General features: G+C 41.9%; 1 long non-coding RNA gene across 1 annotated transcript; it reads left to right on the plus strand.

Annotated features, from left to right (window-relative positions):
• The first annotated feature begins 7235 nt into the window (after positions 1–7235).
• On the plus strand, positions 7236–11799 carry LOC121659210. The gene is made up of 2 exons (XR_006014210.1): positions 7236–8005; positions 10030–11799. It is a non-coding gene; the product is annotated as an uncharacterized LOC121659210 (long non-coding RNA).
• The last annotated feature ends 3519 nt before the right edge of the window (positions 11800–15318 follow it).

Here is a 15318-nt window from a genome sequence, read left to right on the forward strand (position 1 = left end):
GAACAGCCGCAATCACGGGACTGGAAGGTCCCTGCCCGCGCACGGGAATACAAACCAACCAATGGGGAACGAGGCTGACCAGGGGCAGGGAAACCCCGTGTCTCCCCCCAAAAGGGCCCCTCTCCCAGGACCACATGGCAGGGGGAGGGTCCCAACATTTCACCCATTTATTTTTAACAAAAAGAGATGTAAAACTTAACATTGAAAACAACTGTATAAACATAAAAAGAACAGTTTCAAAACAAAACAAGCCACCCTCCTGAGCCTTTAAACATCCAAACAGATTCTCTGGAACATCTTAAGGCTGACAGGAGGGAGACAGGATTCTCTGAGCATGCTTTGTGGGGAAACTGAGGCAGGAGAGGGTTTCTTCAACTTGTACCTGTTGGAACTCTAAACAACAATAATTAAATTCTTCCCTCCCCCTCTTCATCCCCCATTCAGCATTGGAAAGGGATTTCTGGGGAAACAATTGGCCAAGGCATGGTTTTGTGAGGGAAACCATAGGTGAAAAAACGGATTGGGAATACACTGGGGGTAATAGAATATAGGGTAAAAGGGAAAGGTGGGATTAGGAAAGGGAGACTGTAGGGACTGTTTATAACGTGGATATTGTCTAACATGACTACAATTTTTAGCGTATATAGTGCCTTTCACAAAAACACCACCAGGCCCAGTGACCTCTGCTGCTTGTAACCCTTTTCTACCTTGCACAATTTTGAACTCTACTACTTCTCCATCTCCTAAACTTGGGATGTATTTTTCAGGGTTACTCTTTTTAACAGCAGTTCTATGAATGAATATGTCTTCCTGGTTGTCACATCTTGTTATAAAGCCATAATTTTATTTAACATTATACCATTTTACTATTCGTAAAACCTTAGCTACGATGATTTTTTCCTTTTTCCGAGTGGCTGCTGTTTTCTGTCTCGCTGCATTTTTGCTTTCTCTTTTGCTTTCGCTCGCTCTCACATTGGAACTGCAAGGGCTGCCGGGGCAGTCGGGGCTGCTCGTGCCTGCACGCTCTTCCTGGGGCCGCATTCAGGGCTGCATGGGCCGGGCCGCTCTGCTCGCGTGCACCGCCACCTCTGCTCTCAGCTGTGCTGCTGCTGCCGGGCGCCGCACCCACGTCTCGGTCAGGCCCCCAAGCGATGACCCCCCTGCGCCCTGCTCCAGCGCGCGTTTCGGCTAGGCCCGGCTCCGCTCCACCGCCATCGCCACCAGCCGCCGCCCGAGTGTCAATCCTCTCATGGGGCTCGCTCCATCACGTGCTGCGTGGGGCCAGGCGGGCACCGCTGGGTCACACCGCTCCCGCCGTGCCCCGCTCTGCTGCCGACACTGCAGCTTGCGTCGCTCCGCCTGCGTGCAGAGCACTTGGTGCACATGGGCGCAATCGCATGGTCCCTGAGGCAGGCTTCCCTTCGCCAGGACACAGCTGACATTGTTCAACAGTCTCAGTAATTAAATAATATTCACGAAAATATTCTTCCATCGGCATATATTTTGACTCAGAAATTAACTGTGTCCAAGCGGTCTTCCAAAAGTCTTTGGTAAGAATCAAGTCCCAAGAAACGTAGAAAAAGTTCTTAAACAACCATGAAAGGAAGTGTTTCAGTTCCTTTTGAGCTTGAATTAAGCAAAAATTTACAAATCATTGTTCAAGAATCTTTTCAAGTTTAAGATAAATGTCCATATGCGGCTCTGAGAGCCAAGAGTCTTTCCACGGTTCCTCCATAGTTTAGAGATGGAACAGCAAAATGAAAACAGGAAGAGAAATCCAGAGTTTACTCACAAATCAGTCGCTGTCCTTAGGGATCGGGGATCGTTCTCCTCGCAACTCTCTACCATATGTTGGAATGGGGATGTTGCAACACGCGTATCAATCAATGAGGTTTGTTGAAAAGAAATATAAGGACCGATTCTTGATAGATGTTTCAGAGAGATGTTTATTTCTCCAGCTGCATGGCCGGGGCTCTGTCGAGGAACTGCCGCAATCACAGGACCCGAGGGTCCTTGCCCGCGCAGGGGAACACAAACCAACCAATGGGGAACAAGGTTGACCGGGGAGTAGGGAAACCCCATGCCTCCCCCCAGGGCCCCTCTCCCAGGACCACATGGCAGGGGGGAGGGACCCCAACAACTCTTCTCCAAAATATTCCATTGGCAATCACAATTGGTGCCAATAGCTTCATGTCACAGGCCTGCCTCAGTCCCTTGCCACAGACAATGTGCCACATGTCCTTGTTTGACAAAGTATCTGTCTGAAATGATATGATTGTGGCCTTCCTGTCTCACATTTGCATCAAGATACATCAAACTCATGTGAGAGAAAAAGTAAAAAACAACAAACAGACTAACAGTCAAAACATATAGGATTAGAATGGTAAAGACAGGACAATGTGGTGAGCAAGGACACAGTGGGCATGTGCTGTAAAGCAGTTACTGTCATAGTATGAAGTGAACTGCATGTGAAATGGGCAAGAATTTAAAATTAACACCTATCCATCCCCTCAAGTGTAGGACTTGGGAGGTCAAAGGCTGCTTCCACATGTTGCGGGGAAAAGAATAATTTAGCTTCTTGATATTACTTGATATTTCTTTTGCATCTCCACCCCATCAGCGAAAATTGAGTGAAAACAACTGATGGAGCCACACAAATAAAGCGTTACCCTGAATAACACACCATAATTTTGGTGCCACTGCCCAAAGCAAAATAAAAAAAAAAGTTTGATCTGTGTTACCTTAGTTACTTCCATTGCCTTAATTTTCTAAATAAAGTAGTAAAGAATATTCCTCTGAAGAGTCTTCTTGGTTACTCGGTTGTGATGCCAAAATTATTTTTGCTTTTATATTCCCTTCATATATATTCATAGCTCTGTAGATTTCTGTTGCATAGTTATATAGCTCCTAGCTAACTACATTACTTTTCCTACCCTGATAGGCAGAAAGACAAAACACATTCCAAAGGCTCCTATCTTATCTTCCCTCCTCTGGGAACCAAGGTTAAAATCAGCTTCTCGAGATACTTTCTTATAAACAAAGTACAGCTAGTATAGCTAGTAGCAAGAACGGGGGACTCCAGAATAGGTGGAACCAAGAGGGGGAATTATCTCATTACTTGTGCTTGTAATTGGGAATTCTTGCTAATTATGCTAATTTGTCAAACTTATAAAACTGTATTCGCCCTATGTGGGGCAGACATTTTTCCACATTTGGCCCTGGAGGCCTCCAACTAAAGACCAGATTTTATATTATCTCCTATAATAACATTGTCTCAAAAGTGTGTTGTTTATTTCTAGGTCTTTAAGGTCTTTAGAGCATATTTTTATGCATTATTCAAATTTACATGGCAGGAATTTTGCTCGGACCTTGCATTAAAATGCTCTTGGTCTTGACTCTTAGACCAAATAGGGACACAGCCTAAATTCTCAGGGTGAGATGCCTTCCCAAGCAAAGAGTGGGAACTGGGAAATGAGGAAACAGGGAAGTCTGCCATCCAGAAGCGAGAGAGAAGGGCTCCCAAACAACAGGGGTCTCCGTTCCATACCACAGAGGGGTCGTCATCCTGCATTTTAGGTAATCAGATACTTTCAATTGCTCATAACCCATCAAGACCTTCAGTTGGTGCGTGAACATAGCCCAGCTGGATTCAGAAACAAGGCAATTTATCCAGCTAAGGAACTGGCTTAAATTCAATCCAAAAGGAGTTTTAAACAAGTCCTCTGATGATATAACAGGATAGATAACAAGAAGAGCCAATTCCTTTGCTCTAAATTGAAACTGTGCTTCTGAGTAGAGTGAGAACACTGCCTTTGTTCCAGGACAAATGCAGACCTGGATGCAGCATTCTAACTCTAACTTGTTTCTTACAAGCTTCTGGGTTTGGAGGTCATGTCTAATTGCCAGCCTCATGTTCATGTAAGGGTGAGATATTTTAGTTATAATTAGCATAAATAATTACAGGTACATAAAAAGGCAAAACCCACAAATATCTCATAAGAAACCATTCTTTGTGCCATGTGTTCCTGTGCACCAAATTGATTTTCCATTCACACAACCTCTTTCATTTTTCCAATTATGAACCTCAGCCTAATTTGGAGCAAACATAAACAGCAGGTGAAGATGCAAAAAGGGCACTTGCTTCTGACAAACATTGTGAATCTCCCTTTTATTTTTAATACCGAACCATAATCAGCACAGATGATAAGGTAATTAAAGCATAATGGATGTAGGATAAATTATAATGACTTATATGGCTTAGGAGAAAGATACTTCAGAGTAATGTATTAATGCTTGAGAACCAAAAATAGTCATTATGCATTACCAGACCACTGACAGATGGCTACAAATTAAAAACTGTTAAGGAATTTTTAAACTGAATTGGACATAGTGATCTTCATAAAAGAACCAACAAGAAAATTCTTTATCACAATTAAAACAAAGGCAAACTTGTGACTTAAACTGAGAGATGCAATTGCCTATGCATGGAGAAAATTTAATCTTCTGTCGAAACTCTGAATCCCTTCCTAAATATGATCCTCTGTATACTCAAGAATATACCAGTTTCGTTAGGTTAATCCCTGTCATGGTGGCCATTAAATTTCAAATTAGTTTTAAACAGCCATCCATTTCCTAAACTCGACAATGACTCAGAGCAAACAGCGTGTGACAAACCAAGCGTGCATGAGACAAAGGATGAGGACAGCCCATGTGTGTCATGCTGACACGGCTGTTGCTGTCTCACCCCTTGTGCAGACTGAGAGACGACCATATCCAACTCCGAATCCATCCTCTGAGAGGAGGCTTGTAGAATAAACATAGAAGACTTCAGTTTAGCAAACCTAATGGTGGAATAAAGGCTCAGGAAGTGGACAAGGGAGTTAATGCATCTGTTCGTTCTTATTCATTTAAAAACTCTGGTTCAGTGAAGAGCTCCACAAAATGGTTTCAGATATGCATAATTGAGCCTAATAAATGCTTTAGTGTTTTATTAGTAATTCTTAGAGTAGAACTCCACTTTAATGTAATATTATAGTCTTGATTTTATAATCTTGTCTAGTAAAATTTAGCTGACAATTCTATTTCATTTTTTCCTTTAGCACCTTGTTTAGATTTCCATCTTAAGTAGGACTTTAAGATACACTTTGGCAGAAAGCTCCTTCACACAGAACATCCCATTTAAAAATTAATACCTTGCTGGCTCTGCTAATCCAACCTGGAAGAGTTTACATTATTGTTTTAAAACCAGAGTGCATGGTTCATTAAAACCCAGCTTCACCAAGCTTAAAAGAGAGGTGAGTGCAAATGGGTTCAAGGGAGACTGACCTGCTATTACTTTTATTTCTTTTCTACTCCTGCAGAATCTGATTCATTTACACTGCAACCGTTGAACCTGACCTTTTTAATTTGGCCCACAACATGTAATAACAAATTTATCTCTGCCGGTTTATATGTTCCCATGCTAAAGGAGAGTACAAGAGACTCAAGGACCATTTTTTTAAATTAATGCCATTCTGCTTTGGCCGTCTCACACCATTCTACTAGACTCTGAACAAGTAAATTCTAGAACTCTAGTGCAAGCAGTGATCCAATTTAAAAAATGGTGTAAAACAAGGTTGTAATATACCTAGGCTAAGAGATAGAGATCATATACTAGAGAATATTATGAAGATATAAATTCCCCCACTTAATCTTCAGCAGATCATTTCTGAATTGTCTCGTAAGTCCAGAAATATCACTCCTAATGTATAGATCTATGATACTACTTTCACCACCGTAGATTATCTTTATTCAGTTTCTTCCGCATATTTCTAACGCACTACGTGAAACTCCAGTCTACATATGTTAAAGCTGAAATAATTATTCTTTGCAAGCATCCTGTTGACATCAACCAAGGGCTCAGCTAAACTACCTAGAGATTGCCTCTGAAAACAAAATCAGTACAGACCACGACTGTTTATTGTTCTAATTTACCTTTGTCAGTGGAGTTATCTACTTCAGAGTCCTTGTCCATCCTGAAAGCATTCCACCTCTCTAAGGCAGCATGCAATTTCCTAAACAAGGATCTTGATTGGATCAAGTCACCTCTACACTGTCCAGCCCCTCAGAGCTGCCTCCACAGCCAATCTGTCACCACCCTGTAGCTCCTTTAGCTATGCAGATTTACTTACAAGACCAAGGATGCTCCTTCGGATTAGAGACTCTTTTCTGGTGTGTTCCAACTAGAATGGGATTAGACAGGGCTCATGCAACATTGGTTACAACAGATGGATTTGTCACTGACAGGGCAGAATAAAGTTATTGCAAACACCACAGGAATCAAGTACCTAATTTACTGCTCAGTGTCTAGATCTGGCTCCCTAGTTTACCTTGACATGTTCTAGCAGAAAGAATTCACAATGTCCAGGAGCACTAATAATAGAAAAACTCTTTTAAACCACCTTATTTTGTATCGTTTTTCATTTTAATTTGTCTACCAAATGTGTTAAATTAAGAATTATCTGATTAATTATGGAAATTGTCTTCACCAAGCTGGTGAACACATTAATTTGTTGCCATGTCAATATTCCCTTTGCAATTTCCCATAGGCAAACAATTCTTACAAAATAAACCACAAATATATTGGTTTTATTTGTCTTTAACTAAAGTTGCCAGCTTATTCTAGAAGACAAGGTGACTTATGCTTCATCATACTTAGTCTGCAACTCACTTTGGGTGTGGTTCTCAGGTCTACATTTTTCCTGGTTGCACTTCTGTAAAGACTTGAGTTTCTCATTTAAACTCCCTGACTCAATTGGGCAAATTGTGATAGAGACCCTTTGCCAGATGAACATTTTATTCTTTTGATAACCAGCACAAACAAAAACTACTTTATTACTTCAAAGGCAAAACAAACTCGTAACAAAACATTCTAAACCTTACCTAACTGAACTTCAAATGGGATTTGTGCCATCTGTGGCTAGCAGAGAGTTCCCTCTCCAGTGAAAACTGCCTACTTTGAATGCTCCAACAGCTTTGATCCTCTTTCTTTCCGTAAAAGAAGTGCTGAAGGTTTGTGCTGCCATCCAGAAGGACCTCAACAGGCTGGAGAAATGGGCTGACAGAGCTCACCACATGAGGAACAAAGGGAGATACAAAATCCTCCAGCCAGGATGAAACAATCCCAGGTACCAGTGTATGCTGGGGAACCACCAGCAGGAAAACCACCTTGCAGAAAAGGATTTGGAGGGCATGGTGGACACCTTACTGAACACAAGCCAGCAATGTGCCCTTGCGGCAATGAAGGCTGGTGGCGTCTGAGCGGCATTAGGAGTGCTACCAGCAGGTCCTTGGAGGTGATCCTTCCACTCCACTCAGCACAGGTGAGACAACAGCTGAGATACTGTGTCCAGTTGTGGGCTGCCCTGCACATGAGAGACATAATGGAAAGTCCAGAAAAGGGCTGAAAAGATGATGAAGGGACCAGAGCATCTCTTCTGTGAGGAAAAGCACAGAGCTGTGCATGTTCAGCCTGGAGAAGAGGAGCCTCAGCAGGGAATCTCATCCATGTATATGAATGCCTGGAGGGAGGGGGTACAGAAGATGAGCCAGGCTCTTTTCTATGGTGCCCAGAGACAGGACCAGAGGCAATAGGCACAAACTGAAACACAGGAGGTACTGCCTGGATATAAAGAAAAAATTCTCCCATAAGAGTGACCAATCAGGCTGCCCACTGAGGTTGTGGCATCTCCTCATATTTGGAGATATTCAAAAGCTGGCTACATACAGTTCTGGGCAAGCAGGTCTAGGGGACGCTGCTTGAGCAGAGATGTTGGACCAGATGACCTCTAGAGGTCCCTCCCAACTTCAGCCCTCCTATGATTCTATGAAAAAAAGTCTCAGTAACCACTTCCCTTGCTGCTCAGAATTCAAACTGGATTTCCACAAACGGTCACAACAAACTGATGGAGACGTGAGATTAACAGAGCTTTTCCAGGACAGCAATTTCTGACTCCAGCTACTGAAGGTAAGAAAGTACTGTTAAAGGAAGGTATGAGATTAATCTGTGTGGTGGATTAGCCTTGGCTAACAGCCAAACCTCCACCCAGCCACTCATCCTCTTGCTTCCCCTAGAGTCAGCAGGACAGGGGAAAAAACAGGACATTAAAACAACACCCTTCCTCTAACCCCCATGCCCCCCATTCCCAGACCGACTCCAAATCTAGTTACTTCCTTCCCTCTCAACTTTTCCACCTTTCCTTCACCCTGAGCCACACAGGGGGATGGGGAATGATGTTTGGGGTCAGAGCCTAACAGCTTCTCTTAGCTACTCCTTCCCTGTCAGTCTTTTCTCTGCTCCAGTGTGGGCTCTGCATGGGTTGCAGCTGCTTTAGGCCAAATCCATCTGCTTTGGCAAGAGGATACCTCATGGACTGCAGCCTGGATAACTGCTCTGCCATGGAGCATCTCCTATTCCTCTGACCTCATGCTCCCCCCTCCTTTCCCTGGGGCACTTTTTGCCCTTTCTTTTTGCCCTTGCCTTTCCCTAAGGCATCTCAGCTGCAGGCTCAGTCATACCCAGCAGCCCCAGCCTCTCCTCACAGGGGCCCCACCACAACCCCTGCTGCTGCCAGTGTGGCTTAATCTACCTCATTTTGGATTTTACCCCTTTTCACCTCCAACTTTTCAATTACTGTTTTCATCAGAATTACTCCTGAAGTGTGGCACACTGTCGAAGCCAGACATCAGGGTTTGTAGTTGTCTGGTTCATTTGTTTCTCTTTTCTTTAACAATAGAAGTTCGAAAGCACATGAGATACAGTTATGGAATAGCTGTAAGCAACAAGGGACAGAAATAGCATTTACAAGAGGACACTCTTACAGAGCTCAGACATCTGTCATGGTGCTATCTTAAGAAGCTAGGACAGACCGTCAGTCTGTAAGCCCAGAGCAGCAGCACTGTGAACAGAATACAACAGAATGCTTTGGGTGGGAAGGGATCTTACAGATCATCTCGTCCTAACCCCCTGCCATAGGAAGGGACACCTTCCACTAGGATCAGGTTGCTCAAAGCCCCATCCAACCTGGCCTTGAACACTTCCAGGGATGAGGCACCCACAACTTCTTTGGGCAACCTGTTCTAGTGCCCTACCACCCTCCCAGTAAAGAATTTCTTCCCAGTTATCTCATTTAAACCTACCCTTATTATAAATGTACGAGTAAGTCAGAAATAATCCTTTGCAGAAAAAACAACCCATTAGAAATGGATGTTATTTAACTGCATAACACAGGAGGAGAAAGGACAGTTCTCTGTTGCAGGAAGAGATTAATCCTCTAGAAATTGACAGCTACAATTACTAGTTTCATTTCATAGTAGTCTTGTAAAAATCAATATAACTATTTGCACAGGAAAACGAGCAGATTTTGTTATTAAATCTCATTTGATTGTTCAGGTTTCGCTCATTTTTTTTATATCCATCAGTGTATTTTTTTCCACCCAAAATGCAGAATTCCAGGGCTCTGAACATTCTACCAGTTACCAAAGTCATTAATCTGCTCTAGCAAGATTAACAATGAAGAGAAATCAATAATTTAAATTATCTCTTTTCAGTTCAATCCCTTTTTATTTGGTCACAGAAAACTGTTGATACCAGAATACATGTAATTTATGAAATTAGTATCATGTAGATCAAGAAAAATGGATGGAGGTTCTTTTACACACCATATATATATACACATATATACACACCTGGGACTGATTTCCATTGATTCAGGTTTGTGATTTCTGATGTTTATTACATATTTCTAATAAGCATACTAAAAATAACTACCTCTTTATGTGTCTATAGCTGTCTCTATTAATTTCATGATGAATGTTCTATAAACATATTACCCATCCAGGTGCAGAAGTCAAAGCTAGGCCTTCTCCCATATACAGGGAGCTGTGAAAACCAGGTAGGATCCACTAGGAGGCACAAGGATTCGAGTACTTTATGTCAGTGTCAGAACTTCTAGGGCAAAAAATTGAATTCCTTTTCTCATCCCCCAACAGTTCAGCAGTGAGACATTCTCCAAGGAGATGGGACTGAGAAGAGATGGAATTGAAATCCTTTTCCTTGAGAAAGTAGAACCAAGTCTTCTGCATCCTGGATGAGTGCCCTATATGCAACATTGAATATACGAAGGAGGAAACCTAGTTAGGTCTTTCTCTGCCATGAAGCAGACAAACCTTTAAATTATCTGTTTTTCCTTATTTGGAAGAAACTAATTAAGCACCTCTCTTCAAAACACAGTTTCCAAGTCAGTGAAGTTTCCAGGAAAGGCAATTTAAGATGCATATTGTTACATTCAAAATCTTGAGGCTAGGAGAAAACACACCCTATACATGGAACAAAGGGGTTTTTTCTTAGGCTAGAAGGGGCAAACAAAGAGAGAATTTTGAATGTTAACATGGTACAAAGGGCTGTGTCAATCCTATTGTAGGAAATAAGTAGAAGGGTAAGCTCAGGTGATAACACTTGTTGGCAGGAGTGCCTTTGGAGCATCTGGTAATGTCCCTGGAGTTGGACCCTCAGGGGCAGCACTGGCCAGTGCTTCTCATCAGGCCCAGTGTTCTTAGCAGCATCTTTGTATCCCACCTTCCTGCACTGTGACAGCAAAGCTCAAAGATAACCAGAGCCTTTCCCTCGTGTGAGACCTGCTGCAAGCACAGGTGAGGCTTTGAGGCTCTACAGCTATTTCAGTGGCCTCCTGTCCAGCCTGGCTCCCTGTAATGCACCCAGCTGTCAAATGAAAGCTCCTGACGAGTTTTGTATTCCACTGAAGTTTTCCCTAGACAAAGGACATGATCACTACCTGTAAGCAACTTTTATTTTGGGGGTGACAGGAACTGAACTGTTCATGTTAGAAACATGATCTTTAGTTTTTATGTTATGGATATCACTTGTCATATATTGTTAACTACCTAAGCAGTGCTTGTGCTTTTCAAGCAAATCTTGACAGTATTTAAGTAGGACAGTGAAATAAACATTGCTGCTGCCAAACAAGAGGCTGGCCAGAAGTATAAGCTTAGATCTGCAAAACCTGAATTAATCACAAATCTGCGGCTCAGTACCAAGTCTACTAGCAAAAAGCTAACTAGAGAATAACATAAAATAGAGAGAAAGAAGGAGACCCTGATCAGAGTGTTGCTGGTTTAAGCCTGGTTCTGGGGCTAGTGACTGCTGCCTCCCCTGCTCCAGCTTCAGCCCTGGGGGTAGCCCTGCTGGGGCACCCACCTGCTGGGGTGGAGGTGACACACACAGAGCCCCTCTCCCCCAGCCACTGCCTGACAAACCATAGCCATTTGTGTGTGGCTGGGGCCCACTGCCAGGCTGCAGTTGGCAGATCAGGAGAAGGAAACTGCTGAGGAGAAGAAAGCCCCACCATGAGTATCACTCTCCTCCTGCTGAGGACAGCAGGATGCTGGCACTTTATCACAACACATTCTGCCCCTCCACTCCAGAAGGCAGGAAGTTGTCAGCCTGCATTGGTCAAGATACAGTGGAAGGATAAGCATGACACCCAAGGAAAAAGATCCATATTTGTAGGCTTTTCTTATGTAAGTGTGTTAAAGAAGCATTTTTTTTAACTTTTTCAATCAATGTGGACAATGAGTGTTGGTATTCCTGCAACTGGACTAATAATGAATGTTAGGTGTATTTTGATTGGGTTTTTAAAGCATCCACTGGCCTAATAATAAATTCTTAGTTCCATGTACATATATATGCATGTATAATGTCTTGTTTTTTGGCAAAAAAGAAAAATAAATTTGAGTGCATCATCTGCTGCTTCTTGCTTGGGGGAGTTTTCTGTTAGCTTCTTGGCTATAAGGGATCTTATTTCATCTTCCTGACTGCTTCTGTGAAGAACACATTCATGAGGGCAGTGGTCTATTACAGGGACCAGACACAAAGACCTGAGTCTAAATAAATTACCTGTAACTACTTGGGAAGGGTCCAAAAGAAGCAGGAATTGAACTGAGATCATGTCTGCGTTCAACATAAATTCACCCTAACTGTCAGACTAGTACTTCTCCATAGTACTTTTCATCCCTGGGGTTTCCAAGGCACTTTACCTATGAAATCTGTGTGTTAATTATTCAGTAAATTCTGGATTAATCTTCTTGATCTTGATACACAGTAGTTATTCTACAGGACACAGCAACAGTCAGTAGAGAGCAAGGGTAGAGAAGTAAATTGTTAATTGCACTAAAGGTGAATCATAAGGCAGGACATAGTTACATGGCTGAATGTATTTTCCAGCTTAAAAAACAGCACCTTCAGCAACATAATGCCTGTGAAATTGCCCCATGTATCAATTTGTTAATAAAAAAGTGTGTCTTATTGAATCAATGACACTTTCTACAGTACATTGTACTTGATAGCCATAAAGCTCTTAAGGGCAATGACCTACCAGTAAAACCCTTCAATGAAAATAATCTTTCCCTTAGATTAATTCATAATGAAACTCTTCTATTTTGATGTTTTGAAGTAATTTTGATACCTGGAATTGGGAACTAACTGAAACTTTCTCAGAGGCCACAAATTTCCATTAGAGAGACAAATTTTCAACAACAGTAATGAGTCCTTGGCATTTAGTACAACTGCATTTTAGTATGATTGGACATGCTCTGGGAGAAGAAAAATATCATTTTTTCCTCCTCAGCTGGAAGAAAAATAACAAAGGAGAAAGCTGCAAAAGAAGCCCACAATGCCAGCTTTGTCAGGGAAAATTTACATCTCTACAGTTTTAAAGGAAAAGGCTTTCTGCGTTCTTCCATTTCTGACTTTCATGTCTGAGCTGGCAATTTGCCTGAAGGACTGATCCTCTGACAGAATTATTGTCAGGGAGGTCAGCTGTAAATTTCAATCAGTCAGTACAGGGCACAAGGAAAACACTGTCAGGAGTATTTTCCTGCAACTTGGCATCAGATATAAACACTGAATGTACAGCTCTAAACATAAATCTTCAAATAATAATTCACCCTGAAAATCAGTAATTTTAAATTCTAACTACTGTCTACTACTTAAGTACAAAATCTCCACTGATAGAGCTGCTTTTCTGTGCTTTGGAGAAAACTTTGGCCACACTTACTGGAGCCAATGAACATCTCAGAAAAGACAAAGCAAACATTATTTTATTACAGATATTAAAGCCCAGGAATTACTGGGATAATCACGTGCTAAGCAGCAAATTAAGAGGAACCATGATTACAGACACAAGAATTATATTGGACACCCATATAAATTTTATCTAAAATAAGACTAAATTACAACATTTGTATCCAATTTTTGGTGTTGCCAGCTCATAGATTTTAATCATGGGGCTTTATCTTAAAACTTTAGAATTGTTATTGTCTGAAGACACCAAAACATTACTACCAATTTAAACTAAGTTTAAAAAGCAAAGCCAGGGAAAAAAACCAAAAAACAACAAAACAACCTCCAAAAATCCCAACAAACACACTTTATATCACTTTATATTCCTGACCCTTCTGGTTACAGGGAGAAGCTTGAAAATGGGCCACAAAAGCAGAAAGGTCAAAAGGATATTGTCAGATGGCACACATATAAATGTGTTCTGACACATCTAAATGTATCATCATAAGTAACTCAATACCAGACTCATGTCATAATTTTCTGAGTCCTGTTCTGCTTTCTGCAAGTTTCCAGACACCTTCAGTGCCAAACACTGTGTGTGCTGGCTGAGCTGGGACTTTGGTTCAGCCATGCAGAGTTATCTCTATGTGCCTTTGGGAAGACAACCTCAAACAGGAGAAGTGGAACTGACAATTGTGGGTCAAGTTGGGCGAGAAATTCTTACAAAAACTTTCTAGCACAAGCCCCCACTACAGGCAGCAGTACATCCCTCTGACCCCTGTAACTTTGAGGGTACAGGGGTACCCTCATTTTTTAGCTGCTTATACGCATTCTCACTCAAAGACTGAAAGGGCAACCAGCTCAGGCAGAAAGCTAAAGGCAGCACACGTAAATCATCACAGGTCCAAACACAGCTCTCCCAGTGCAAGGGAGCTCAGCATCAGGTTCACACAAGGTCTGGATGCCAGCATTTGAAAGAAGTTCTCATAGTTTTCATATGAGTTCCCACGGTACTGTACAGTGACCTTCAGTCCTGCTCTGCTGACACAAACCCAAGTCCTATGTTAGCAGGATAAGCAAAGTGTTTTCACTTCTACTTACTGCTTAAGACAAAAATAACTTCTGTGGTCCATTCTGTCCTCTGGGTACAAAAGTCTTGTCTTGCTTGGTGGTTTGAGGATCCAGAAAACACAAACTGAAATGGAAAGACTGTTGCTATTGCAATGAAAGGTCTTTTACATACTCTTCTCTTTTCTAGAATATAAGCAACTATTATTGGATATATACAAGAGCTAGGACAAAAGCTGCAGACCTAAGTTTCCCTATACCATGTGCAAAGAATGCACAGACATGATGGAAAAAAAGGAGGTACTTTCTTTAAGGATCATCTTCCTCCTTCAGGGCTGGGGACATAGAGGGGACTTTGCAGTGTTGGGACAGGATCTTCAACAGGCCAAAGACTTTGAAATGAAATTATGCCCTTTCTTCTACTCTGCACCTCCTTTAGACACAAAATCTTATTAGGACACAATTAAAATATATTATATAACTATTAGTAGTAAAAATTCATCTGGAAAGGAAAAGAAGATTTTTTAAAGTCTGTTAACAAGTGTATTTCTGCCAACAACGTATTTCCACAGAGAGCATAAGCTGCAGGGTCCTCATGTAGGTTCTTCCAGCCCATCCTGCCCTACACTCCAAGTGTGTTCCCTGAGAGTGCATGGCCCAAGCTGTTCTTCAGAAAGACACATACTATCTCTTCCCTTCATAGGCTTCCCATTTGAAAACAGGCTGCAACAGCAAAATACCTTTTTCTCCCCCAGGTACATCAAGGAGGGTGGGTCTGGTTTTGTTTGTTTATTTCCTTGTTTTCCTTTAAGCAAAACAAAAAGGAGTTTTTGCCATTACCAGAAAACACAAAGGGGAAGAACTGGTACCTCTCACACCAGGAAGAGTTAGTGGGGAGACAGAGGTCCCAAATAATTACAGTCTCATGCTGTGTCCCAGCCTCAGGACATCTTTTAAGTAGAACTGGAGTCCATTTTTTACAGCAGGGTGCTACGGATTACTAGTGAAAATATTGCTATATGCAGTACTTGAATTAGGAACTAGAAATAAATTAAACTGCTTCACCCTTTGTGTGACAGAGTTCATGAAAAATCACTGAAAAGGCTACCAGAAAGCAAGCACTTTTTCTGAAG

This window comes from Corvus kubaryi, unplaced genomic scaffold (genome assembly GCF_017639235.1).
Source record: "Corvus kubaryi isolate FWS band 111438036 unplaced genomic scaffold, C.kubaryi_AGA036_p1.0 split3-73, whole genome shotgun sequence".
Taxonomy (NCBI): Eukaryota; Metazoa; Chordata; class Aves; order Passeriformes; family Corvidae; genus Corvus; species Corvus kubaryi.